We start from the raw sequence: 13,305 nt of genomic DNA on the forward strand, positions 1-13,305 counted from the left end.
GCAACGTATGTCAATCGAGGTAATGAGCTCTCATCTCTCAAGTGTCCACTTGCTCCTCGGGCGGTTTGGCTTCAGCACACCCAGCCTCCAACCCGGGGAAGCCAGCACCTGAGGCTTGGGCTTGGCCTCGCAGGTCGCCCCTGGCCAGGCCCGGAGCAGGGCCCGCCCTCCGCTCCCCACCCAACCCCGCCCCGCGGCTACCGGAGCTTCTCCTTCAGCCCCGCCCCCGGGCGACCTCGCACGTCTTCCGGCCCCTAAGGAGCCCCGCTCCAGAACTGCAGGCCCCGCCCCTCATCCAGGCCCCGCCCCCGCAATCCGGGCCCCGGGGTTGCCCCGCCCCGCCCCGCCCCGCCGGCCGCTCGCGAGGCGCAGGGGCGGTGCCCTGCGCGATGACGTGAGCGGGCGTGCGCGGTGACGGCCCTCGTCCCTGTTACTCAGCGGAGCGGCCGAGGCCGGACGACGCGGTCCAAGAAGCCGAGGCGTGGGCAGCGCTGGGTAACGGCTGCGGCGACCGCCCGGACAGCGCCGGTCCCTCCGCCGGGCCCCCCTGTCGCCGTTCGCTGTGCTGCCGGTAAGCGCGGGGGACGCCGCAGGGCCCTGGCCGGCGGCCCCGCCGTGTTTATGTTATTGTGCCGCCGCCGCCGCCTTCCTCTCCGCCGGGACCCCCTCCCGCGAGTGGGGGCGGGAGCGCGCGGGGCAGGGGGGCGCGTGGCGGGCGGGGGCAGCGCGGGGACAATTGCGGCCCGGGGGGCGGGGGCTGGCCTGCGGCTTGTGGCGGCGGGACCCCTGCGCACCCCGGCCATCGCCCTCCTTTGGCCGCCCCAGCTCCGCCCTCCCGTCCTCGCGCGGGTCCCACGTCCACGTCGAGAGGGGAAAATGGAGCGGGGCGGGGAGGGGTGGCAAGTTCTGAGACACTTGGAGGAAGATCGGGCCCGAGGCGCCTCGGGGGCCCCGCCGCGCCCTGGCTGCACCCCCGCGGTGGGCGCCCGCGGAGCGCGCTCGGGCCACCCGGCCCAACGCCGCCCCCCTCCAGGGACCGTGTTTTGTTTCTCGGTGGTTTCTTTGTGCTGACGATCCGGGCGAGCAGGCGCGGGCACGGCTGGGGGCCGTCGGCCCCGGCCGCGGGGAAGCGGCCCTGGACTGGGCGGAGGTGTCCATCCAGCGCGGCGCAGCTTCCGTGGACGGCGCGCGTTTCTCTTGAGGTCACTCACTGGTGACCTTTTGACTTTTTCACCCCAGCCTCCCATCTCTTTGTCTTGCACTTGGGTTCCCCAGCCTTAGGTGGCAGATCCAAGTCCATTTTAAGTGTTTTGATTCACACTTTTCATTTTAATTTCTGAAAGTTCCTCATCCGATGTTTACATACTGAGTGCCTGGTACCAGATAATGTCCAGTCCCTACTATTTTTACCTCTGAAATTCAGTGATCTTTCCAGTACAATTCTGATCTGTCAGCCCGTTGTGTTTTAACAAGTACCCTCTTGGCCATTAGAGCATCTGCCTATTTCATTCATTCATTCATTCAGCAACTCTTCAGTACTGGACCCTGGTGGAGAGTGTCAGCCATGATTGGTGGCACCAATTTAAACACAGCAGGAAGGAATCCTCAGTTTGGAGTGCGCTGAAGAAGGAAACTTCTCTCAGTGCATGCAGCTCAGTGGTGCTACAGCAGGCCGTGAGAGCACACAGCTGTGGAGCAGCTCAGGGGCCAGGCCCCTTTCTGACTGATCTGGCTGGTCCGCTCTGTGCTGATGGGCTCCCGGTGCCACTCGCTCTGCCCTGTGCTGCTCCACACCATGGTGGGCTCCCGGTGCCACTCAGCTCTGCCCTGCTCCACACCATGGTGGGCTCCCGGTGCCACTCAGCTCTGCCCTGCTCCACACCATGGTGGGCTCCCGGTGCCACTCAGCTCTGCCCTGCTCCACACCATGGTGGGCTCCCGGTGCCACTCAGCTCTGCCCTGCTCCACACCATGGTGGGCTCCCTGGTGCCACTCGCTCTGCCCTGTGCTGCTCCACACCATGGTGGGCTCCCGGTGCCACTCAGCTCTGCCCTGTGCTGCTCCACACCATGGTGGGCTCCCGGTGCCACTCAGCTCTGCCCTGCTCCACACCATGGTGGGCTCCCTGGTGCCACTCGCTCTGCCCTGTGCTGCTCCACACCATGGTGGGCTCCCGGTGCCACTCAGCTCTGCCCTGCGCCACACCATGGTGGGCTCCCTGGTGCCACTCGCTCTGCCCTGTGCTGCTCCACACCATGGTGGGCTCCCGGTGCCACTCAGCTCTGCCCTGCTCCACACCATGGTGGGCTCCCTGGTGCCACTCGCTCTGCCCTGTGCTGCTCCACACCATGGTGGGCTCCCGGTGCCACTCAGCTCTGCCCTGCGCCACACCATGGTGGGCTCCCTGGTGCCACTCGCTCTGCCCTGTGCTGCTCCACACCATGGTGGGCTCCCGGTGCCACTCAGCTCTGCCCTGCTCCACACCATGGTGGGCTCCCTGGTGCCACTCGCTCTGCCCTGCTCCACACCATGGTGGGCTCCCCGGTGCCACTCGCTCTGCCCTGTGCTGCTCCACACCATGGTGGGGTCCCTGGTGCCACTCAGCTCTGCCCTGTGCTGCTCCACACCATGGTGGGCTCCCTGGTGCCACTCGCTCTGCCCTGTGCTGCTCCACACCATGGTGGGCTCCCGGTGCCACTCGCTCTGCCCTGTGCTGCTCCACACCATGGTGGGGTCCCTGGTGCCACTCGCTCTGCCCTGTGCTGCTCCACACCATGGTGGGCTCCGGGTGCCACTCGCTCTGCCCTGTGCTGCTCCACACCATGGTGGGCTCCCGGTGCCACTCAGCTCTGCCCTGTGCTGCTCCACACCATGGTGGGGTCCCTGGTGCCACTCGCTCTGCCCTGCCCTGCTCCACACCATGGTGGGCTCCCTGGTGCCACTCAGCTCTGCCCTGTGCTGCTCCACACCATGGTGGGCTCCCGGTGCCACTCAGCTCTGCCCTGCTCCACACCATGGTGGGCTCCCTGGTGCCACTCGCTCTGCCCTGTGCTGCTCCACACCATGGTGGGCTCCCTGGTGCCACTCAGCTCTGCCCTGTGTTGCTCCACACCATGGTGGGCTCCCTGGTGCCACTCAGCTCTGCCCTGTGTTGCTCCACACCATGGTGGGCTCCCTGGTGCCACTCAGCTCTGCCCTGTGTTGCTCCACACCATGGTGGGCTCCCTGGTGCCACTCGCTCTGCCCTGCTCCACACCATGGTGGGGTCCCTGGTGCCACTCGCTCTGCCCTGTGCTGCTCCACACCATGGTGGGCTCCCTGGTGCCACTCGCTCTGCCCTGTGCTGCTCCACACCATGGTGGGCTCCCTGGTGCCACTCGCTCTGCCCTGTGCTGCTCCACACCATGGTGGGCTCCCTGGTGCCACTCGCTCTGCCCTGTGCTGCTCCACACCATGGTGGGCTCCACTCCCCACTCAGTGCCAGCTCACCTTAGGTTGTCAGTGTTGAGCCGGAGGGGAGCTCACTCATGCAGACAGAAGTCCCTGTCTGTCCTTATGCAAATTAGGGCTCAGAACCTTTGATGGTTGGCCCAAAAGGCAGTGTCCTGATAGGTCAAAATGGAACTGCTCGAAGCTCTTATTGGATGGGGAGAGTCTCAGTACTATTGGTTGGAACAGGATTCCAGGAGCTCCTGTGTAAGGGCTGGCTCAGAGGGCAGGCAGTTCAGTGTAGGCCTCTCCCTGAAGTGCAGTTGGCGGGAGGCTTCTACTTTTATTGTTTGGGCCCAGTTAGCCACCAGGATCCCTTCTTAGTAGGTGTCTTTTCTTTTCTCAGGATTCACCAGAGTTCAAGGGTAAAGCATCCTCTCCTTTAATTGGAGAGGATGCTTTAAAATATAATAGATGTGCCTTTTTTAAAATTTGAATTAGGGTGACATTGGTTAATAAAACTATGTAGGTTTCAGGTGTATAATTCTATAATATATTATCTGCATATTCTATTGTATGGTTGCCAAGTCCGGTCTCCTTCCATCACCATTTAGCTCCCCTTTCTCCTCTTCCACCTCCCCAGCCCCCTTTCCCTCTGATAATCACCATACTGTTGTCTGTGTCTGAGTTTTTGTTTTTTTGCTTATTCTTTTCACCATTTTTATCCAACCCCACACCTCCCTGCCCTCTGACAGCTGTCAGTCTGTTCTCTGGATCTATGTCTCTGGATCTGTTTTGTTTATTAGTTTATTTGGTTCTTTAGATTCCACATATAAGTGAAATCATGTGGTACTTGTCTTTCTCTGACTGGCTTATTTCACTTAGCATAATGCTCTCCAGGTCCCTCCATGCTGTCACAAAAGGTGAGATTTTCTCTTTTTTTACGGCCAAGTAATATTCCATTGTAACTCAAACAAATATAAGCCCCCCAGTGTTCATTGCAGCTTTATTTATAATAGCCAAGATTTGGAAACAGCCCGAATACCCATCAGTAGATGAAAGGATAAAAAGTTCTGGTACATTTACACAATAGATGCACCTGTAAATAAGGTGATTATACAGGGTCGTTAGTATTTTTACCTCTGAAATTCAATGATCTTTCCACCCCACTTCTGTCGCCCCAGTTGTGAGTATGCGAAACATAGTTTATTCTTTATTATTTCCCATACACACAACTGTAAACCTATTTTTGCCGCACCCCCCCCCCCCCCCCAATGTAAGTGATGTGTATTAAAGAAGATAGAGTTTTACTCTGGGTCATTTTACTATTTTTTTAGTGGTAGATCTGGGACTTCTAGTGTAATGTTATATTGGAAAGTTGAGTTAGGTTGTGTCTAAGAATACAATGGCTTTTATTTATTTCCAAATTTTATTTTTCGGTGTTATAGCCTTACAGTCATTTGTACTGTTGACCTCAGGTTTTCCTGCAGTGGGTTAAGCCTAGGAGGTCAGATGCTGTCCATGAACAGTTTGGTTCTGTGCCTGACAAAAGCAAGCAAAGTGGCGCTTCTTTAAGGACAGCTCCTTGCATTTGTGACTCCACTGGCCTGGGATATTAGCAAGTGTCCAGTAAAAGCCAGAGTGGTGAAAAGCTCTTTACAATGAGTAGTATTTAAAACAAGCCTTAAAAAAATGAATGTTCTCCTTGAAGTTTTAGAAGCCTCATGCAACCTGTCACTTTCAAATGACTAAATGATCAGTTCATGTATATTTTCTGCCATGGCAGTAGTGGCTTTTGAATTACTTCACTATCAGTTATCTTTTTGTTACTTTTAAACCATTTACTATACTAAAATAAAACCTTGTCTAAAATGTATGTCTTTGTGTATTTTTTTTCTTTCTTTCTCCATCTCTCTCCTACACACACACACACACACACACACACACACACACAATGATATTTCAGTAGGGGTCTAAAGTAATTTCAGTTATCCTTTTGTGAAAAGTTTCCAGTGACTCCCTTAAGTGGAAGAGTTGGTACAAAGGAAACAAGCTGTATAATTTCCAACAATATTTTAAAAATGTTTAATTTTAAGTTTTTTTACTAATACTTTGGTGAAGCCCATGGGCCTCAAACTCAAAATAATATTAATTTAGCCAAGTTACATTTTATTTGCAGTCACTGTGTAATAAATTTTAGCATTTGTTTTGGATGTGAAAGAATTTGGGGTGAGCTTATTATCTAATGTAGAGTACAAATAAAGAAGAAAATGATACTTTATTAAAATAATGGATGAAAATCTTGAGGTACCAAACTTTTAGTTAAGGTATGTCAGATTCCATAAGGGTTATTGATACAAAGCTTTTGGCAGTAGCTCAGTCAGGTAGTGGTCAAACCAGATTTTTTTTTTTGGCGGGGGGGGTTCTATTTTCTGTTTTTGTTGTGTTTTTTTTTTTTTAAATAACAGCATTGTTAAGATATAATTTATGTGCCATAAAATTTACCCTTTTAGAGTGTGCATCACCACTAATTCCACAACATTGTCATCACTCCCAGAAGAAATCCCCGTACCCACTAGCAGTCAGTCACTTCCCATTCCTCTTTAAAGCACGTTTAAAGGAAGAGAGAGCACTGATCCTGTTAGTAAGCTTACTGCATTAGTGTGTTTGAAAAGGGCTCCCTTTAAGTGTCCTGGCAGAGTTAGATCCTGGGAGAAAGGCCACTTGAAAAGGAAATTAGTTTAAGAATAAATTATATCAAAATTAATAAGGTTAGAATCTTCACTATTATGGAAATAACCTTGTGAAAGATACTAAATGCTCAGTGAAACAGCTTGAAGAAAGTAATTTAAGTTACTAGTCAAACTATCCCAGTTGTCATTCCTGTTAGTCTACTTTGTCATTAAATTGAGTTTTGACATATTTTAGTCATGTAGATAAGTTGAAATGCTTAGTGGCACCTGTAGAAGTATAACATCTGACATTAAGATGCCAGCTCTCTAGAGGTCAAGTCAGTGGTATGGATAGTGGCCTGTCTGTGTGTGCAAGGAAGTCTTAGCCACATAGCTTTAGACATGAATGATTGGCCTATTTCAGTGCTGTGGTGCTTATTGCTTGTTATGATCTCTTTACCTGAACATTTAGAAATGTTTGTCTTCTTATTCTAATGCAGATTGACTTGAACTTTGATTTCAGAAATGAGTTCTGAGTCAACAGACTTGACTGTTACAGGAATATTGAAATAAGAGCCCCTCTATCATTCAGGGTGGTAGGTGGAATCAGATCTAGGTTCGCTTCTCAGTTCTGTCATCGGGACTTTGTCATCAACAAGTCTAGAGCCTTAGACAAGTTGTTTAGCCTTTTTGGATTTAGAACTCTTAACTGAGGCTGTTGGAACTTTTTTTTTTTTTTTTTTAATAGATTGTTCCCCAGATAGGTGGTTCTTCAGAAAACATACTGGGACAAAAAGAGCCTTATTTAGGTGATAATCAGAATCCCTTGTCAAGAACAGCAATGAAAGTTGGATTTTTTGTAATTTTCAGAAGCTGAGTAAATTGTTGAGTCAGATATTTCTGTAATATTTATACTTACAAAGCAAATCGAATGCTTCACTGTCAGCTAGGAGTTCTTTCAAGGACACATTTGAGGCCTTCCACTAACAAGACTGTTCTCAGAGACTTACTTAATGGGAAATGTGAAAATGAAGAATTTAGTAGCCTCAAGGAGCTTCTGATCAGGGGTGGGACTTAGGCACAGCTAAACAGGGAATATAGGTTCTTTGAAAAGATTTATGAGAGGTCTTCCCCCAAACAAACATCTACTGCACATCTCTGGGCAGGCCAAATTTCATTGAAATCCAGTGTTTAAAATCATAGGTGAGTGTGATAAGGCCTTTTCCAAAAATCATTAGCTGCCATTCTGTTTCAGAGTGGTGGGTTATATCACACTACAGCAAATGTAGCACAAATATCTGTCTATGTATATGTTACCCTTTGGTTAAAATCTGCCAATTCTTTAGAAAATTAAGGAGCCTAAACTTAGTAGTGGTTGCTAGCATGGGCTTTAGGGTCAGCCCTGAGTTCCAACCTATGCTCCAACTCTAACTACATAGGATAAGCTAGTTTAGGTTATGTAACATCTTTTGACCTGTTTTATTATCTGTCAGATGAGAATAATAATAGCACATAATCTCACAGGCTGTGGGGTTTGAATAAGGTACTACATGCACAATGCCTGGAACACTAGATGTAAGTATTCAGGAAATTTAACTATTGTTATCACTTATTATTTTTAACTTGGAACAAATGCAAAATGCCAAGTAAATTTAAAACCAATTTTATGTACAGGATACATTCACATTCAGTTGTTTCCCTCTGCGTCTCTGAGTTTATTTAAATCTGATTATCTTATCTAAATTGACTGAAATGATTTAACATTTGGGCCAGTAATCCTCTCTGCCTAAAAATTTGGAAATGTTCCAAAAGCATATATTAAAAGGGAATTTTTTTTGCCACATTCTCTGTTACAGAGTTGTTCTGCCGCTTTACCTCTCCCTACTGCAGAGAATTGCTTGAGCTTTCCTCGGTTTATTTTGATAGAGATCTAAAGGAATGGGAATCCAGGAGCTGGAGTAGCTTTGTCATGTGCCCACATTTGAAGAAAATGGAATGCTGTCTCATCTTTTAAAATTAATCGTATTGGGATCTTTGATTCTACGTGAAGATCGCAAATTTGTCAGAGACCTCATAACCACAGCAGTTAATTAAGCATTTTCTAGAGCTTTTTCTAAGCAAGAGGTCTAGAGAAGTGAGGGAAGTTATTTATAAGTAACATCTGGAACTACCTTCTCAGTTTTTTTAAGTTTTCTGTGTGGTGTTTCTATTGTTATAGTGTTACATCCAATTTCTTGCTCCTTTTGAGATAACTGAAATGATGCTGGCTTTGCACAGGAGATATTTATTGAGAATAAGTATGCACAGGTATTAAGTGATGCGAGGGCCAGTCTCTACTTTCAGTGAGTGTAACTTGATGAGAGTTAAGGACAAACATACGTGCCTTTATGTCCTAACAAAAGGAACCAATATTGTGAGGTTTAACATTGATATTGCTATTTCCTAAAAGCTGATTTCGTTAGGAATTTCTTTAGTCATCAGGACTGATGGCTGGACTTTGGGGCATTTGGGATGTCAAACTATGCATTTCTGATTGCTGAGAGGCCCAAACCCCAAAATATTTCTGGGGTACTAAGGGAAAAAAAACACACAGCTCCTTCTTTTGAAGTATACTCACTAGATAAACCACAAAAAAACTATGTATTCTCTCCTAATTTCTAGTTCAAGTTGCGAATGTGGTACAGATTACTCAAAATCTAAATAATAAGAAAAGGCAAACCTTTTGGTCACCTCAAATCCATTTTGGAACACAACAAGGTATCAAAATAAGTGTATGAAGAGCACATAGTAAAAAAGATGCTGCTCAAGCACTAACAAGTTCTCACACTCTTCAGTGTTGAGACTCTGAACACATAAGACCAGATCTATGCTGGTAGCACTTTCTTAAGCCTTTTTCTTATACGAGAAGAGTGGGCTTCACTCCTTCGTGATGCTGACAGGCCCAAGCCCCAGTGTATTTCTGGGGCTGCTGAAGAAGAGGAACAGCCCAGCCCACCTGCTTTGTTTGGCACAAGGCATCCAAAACATTGATATTGCTATTTCCTAAAAGCTGTAATGGGAGTGGAGACTCATTCCCTGACCGGCTCAAACACCATTCGGGTCAATGGAGAGATAAAGGAAAGCCACCCTTGTATAGATTTCCCTGTAACTTGAGAAAGGGCCACTTTATGGTCCCAACAAACAACAAAAAGGCATCTGGGTTTTTCTGTTATTGTTGAGAGTGAAAGAATTTTAGTGATTTTATTTTATTTATCTTTTGACTAGTGTATTCACTTTGATTCAAAATTTTAAAGATTTAAAAAGATATACACTAAAAACTTTCCTTTCCACTTTGTGCAGCCACCCAGTTCCTCTGCATGGAAATATGCTAAGCTTCTGTGAGTCCTTCCAAAGATGGTTTATGTCTGTGCAAGTAAATAGATAATTCCTTGCCCAGACCCTTGGTCCAGCTGTATTTCAGAATTAAGGGGGTTTTTTTTGTGCGAGGGAGGGGCAGGTGACTGTAGAAAGGTAATATAAGTGCATTTACTATATTACCCAAAATCCCTAGCAGGAACTGGGTTAGCATCCCATAATCAAACACATTAATACTTCTGTATTAAAAGCATAAGTAGTAAATAAGTAGGCTAAATTAAGATTATGAAGGGTTATATGGAGTTTTTTCTCAGGTTTTGACACCAAATAGGTTTGTACTAAACTTATTTTTTTTTTTAATTACTTTTTGGGGGTTTATGGAGTTCAGATTGCCAGTGAGGGATTGTGTGTCTTACATAGTATATAGTGTATAGTGTATGTCCTCTGCAGGCTGCCCCCCCTTTTTTTAAGTTATGAGTGAGATTAAACATCTTGTTGTATGCTATGCACATTACCCTTTACCTTTTGTTGTTAGGTTAACAATATAGCTTAGAGATGACTTACATTAATCATGTCAGTACATAAATAGCATGCTTTTTTTTTAACACCTTCATGGCATACCATTTGTCTTAGTAAGCTTGTGCTGCTGTGACAAAATACCATAGACTGGGTTTGAAACAGCAGACATTTATTTCTCACATTTCTAGAGGCTGGAAGTCCAAGATCCAGATGCCTAGAGATTTGCAGAGGTCACCTTCTCACTGTGTCCTCAGTGGAGAGAGTGCTCTCCTCTCTCTTCCCCTTTTCATGACACTGATCTCATCATGGGCCCCATCTTGTTACCTAATTATTTCCCAAAACCCACTTCCAGCTACCAGGCCTTAGGGCTTCAACATATGAATTTTGAGAAGACACAAAAATTCAGTCTGTAATACCATTATAGAGGTGTGACATTAATTTAACTAGCCCCTTTTTATGTACATTTAGATTGTTTTTAGTATTTGCTGTCAAAAGCTGTGGTGCTGCACATACTTCATTTCACAGTTGTATAGAAATGTATAGGATACATTTCCAGGAATGGAATTGCTATGCATGTGTATTTATAATTTTGATAGATATGGCCAAGGTGCCACAGTAGAGGCTGTTCCAGCTTACTTTCGCCTGCACTGTGTGAGGATGCCTGCTTCCTTCCTCATCACCATTATGCGTGAGATTAAACATCTTTTGCCTTTTAAGGGCTCTTTATGTCTTTATTGTTAACACTTCATATCCATGTCTGGTTTTCTATCTCTTTGTTACTCTTTCTTGTATTTGTAGGATTTATTTTTATGTTAGGGAAAATAGCTCTGTGCTATTTTTGGAAATATTTTTCCCAGTTGACTGTTTGCTTTTTAAATTTGTTTATCATGGTTTTGTCATGCTGATTTTTTTTTTTTTTCAGTAGTTACCAATCTTTACTGACTTCTAAGTCACATGTCATGGTCAGAAAGTCTTTTGCTAATTCAAGATTATATAAGAATTCTCAAATGCTATTTGTCTAATACTTTGATGGTTTCTTCTCTTTTTGTATTTTTAATTCTTTTACTTATTTGGAATTTATTCTGGTGTAAAATATAAAGTATGAATCCAACCTTACTTTTTTTCTCTAGAGGACCAGCTCATTGTCCCAACATTATTTACTGAATAATCCATTTTTGTCTTACAGATTGGAAATGCACCTTTCTGTTTTAGTGAATTTGAATTGCATGCTTATTTGGCACCGTTTCTGATCTACTCATTCCTCTGTCCACTTGGGAACCAAACCATCGTGTTTTAATTATTGTATTTTATACTGTATTTCTATCAGGGCTAATTCTCTTATTTTTCAGAATCTTTTCTGGCTTTTAACCTTTTTTTTTTATATGAACTTTTAGATCAATCCATCTAGTCTAGTTGCCATTTCTGTTGGGATCATTTCAGGTTTTGAGGTAAATTTTATGTACAGTAAGATGCACAAACCTTAAATTTATAGCCCAATGAAAGTTTGCCTGTGTAACACTTATATAATACCCAGATAACATCTAGAACATTACCATCACCCAGAAAGTTTTCTTATGCCCTTTTCAAGTTAATATCTCTTCCCCACCTAATTAATTTATATCACATAGATTCAGTTTGCCATTAGGATTTACTTTGAATTTATAGGAGAATTGATAGCTTATGGTGTTGTGTCTTTCTATCCAAGAGTATGGAAAACTTTGCCTTTTTATTTATTCAAGTGTCTTTTTGGGTTCCTAATAGCATTTTTAAGGTTTTTGCCATTAATTTTTTTTATATTTGAGTTTTTACTTCTTATTTTTCTTGATAGTTGTATATTTATTTTCTAGCTGGTGGTAGCTAAGAAATCTGTTTATTTTACATCGTAATTAACATTTGTATATTAAATCCACTTTTTAAATTCTGTTGTGGCTCATAATAGCTCTGTAATGGAATTTTTCAGGTATAAATCATGCCCTCCTGCCCTCCTCTTATTTTAATTTCTTTTCCTGCTTAAAATATTTATTTTTGAAATATTTTTCAATTACAGTTTATATTCCGTATTATTTTGTGTTAGTTTCAAGTGTGCAGCATAGTGGTTAGACAATCATATATTTTACAAAGTGTTCCCCCGATATTTCCAGTATCCATCTGACACCATACATGGTTATTATACTACTAGAGGCCCGGTGCGTGCACGAAATTTGTGCACGGCGGGGGGTGGGGGGGTACCTGAGCCCAGCCTGCACCCTCTCCAATAGGACATCCCTCTCACAATCCAGGACTGCTGGCTCCCAACCACTTCTGCCTGCCAGCCTGATCACCCCCTAACCAATCCGCTGCCAGCCTGATCAACGCCTAACTGTTCCCCTGCTGGCCCGATTGCCCCCAACTGCCCTCCCCTGCCGGCCATCTTGTGGCCACATGGAGGTGGCCATCTTTGACCACATGGGGGCAGTCATCTTGTGTGTGGGAGTGATGGCAGTTTGCATACTGGCCATGACTAATTAGCATATCCAGTCGTGACTGTTAGGGAGTTGTGACCAATTTGCATATTACCCTTTTATTAATATAGATTATCGACTGTATTTTCTATGCTGTACTTTATATCCCATGACTGTTTTATAACTACTAATCTGTACTTCTAATCTTTTCACCCAGTCCCCCAATCCCTCTCCCTCTGACAACCATTAGTCTGTTCTCTGTATTTATGAGTCTCTTTCTGTTTTGTTCATTTATATTCTTTAGATTCCACATATAAGTGAAGTAATATGTTATTTGTCTTTCTCTGACTGACTTATTTCACTTAGCATACTACCCCGTAGGTCAGTGATGGCGAACCTTTTGAGCTCAGCATGTCAGCATTTTGAAAAACCCTAACTTAACTCTGGTGCCGTGTCACATATAGAAATTTTTTGATATTTGCAACCGTAGTAAAACACAGACTTATATTTTTGATATTTATTTTATATATTTAAATGCCATTTAACAAAGAAAAAAAATGAGTTCACGTGTCACCTCTGACACGCGTGTTATAGGTTCGCCATCACTGCCCTAGGTCTAACCATGCTGTTGCAGATGATAAGATTTCATTCTTTTTTATAGCTGAGTAGTAGTCCATTGTGTAAATGTACCACATCTTTTTTTATCCACTCATCTATTGATGGACACTTGGGTTACTTCCAAATCTTGCCTATTATAAATAATACTGCAGTAAACATAGGGGTGTATATATTCTTGCTAATTAGTGTTTTGGATTTCTTTGGATATATACCCAGAAGTGGAGTCGCTGGGTCATCAGGCAGTTCCATTTTTAATTTTTTGAGGAAACTCC

The 13,305-nt window shown here is 45.0% G+C and overlaps 1 protein-coding gene across 4 annotated transcripts in view; it reads left to right on the forward strand.

Moving 5' to 3' along the window:
* Positions 1–426: 426 nt before the first annotated feature.
* The window catches only part of MAPK8 (mitogen-activated protein kinase 8), a 94,805-nt gene continuing 81,926 nt past the window's right edge, over positions 427–13,305 (forward strand). For 3 of the 4 annotated variants that reach the window (XM_036355908.1, XM_036355906.1, XM_036355910.1), the window contains exon 1: positions 427–571. The gene's annotated coding sequence lies outside the window, so the exon portion shown is untranslated. The remainder of the gene's footprint in view (positions 572–13,305) is intronic. The other variant, XM_036355911.1, reaches the window with a different exon arrangement.

The sequence above is a fragment of the Myotis myotis genome, unplaced genomic scaffold (assembly GCF_014108235.1).
Source record: "Myotis myotis isolate mMyoMyo1 unplaced genomic scaffold, mMyoMyo1.p scaffold_m19_p_24, whole genome shotgun sequence".
Classification (NCBI taxonomy): domain Eukaryota; kingdom Metazoa; phylum Chordata; class Mammalia; order Chiroptera; family Vespertilionidae; genus Myotis; species Myotis myotis.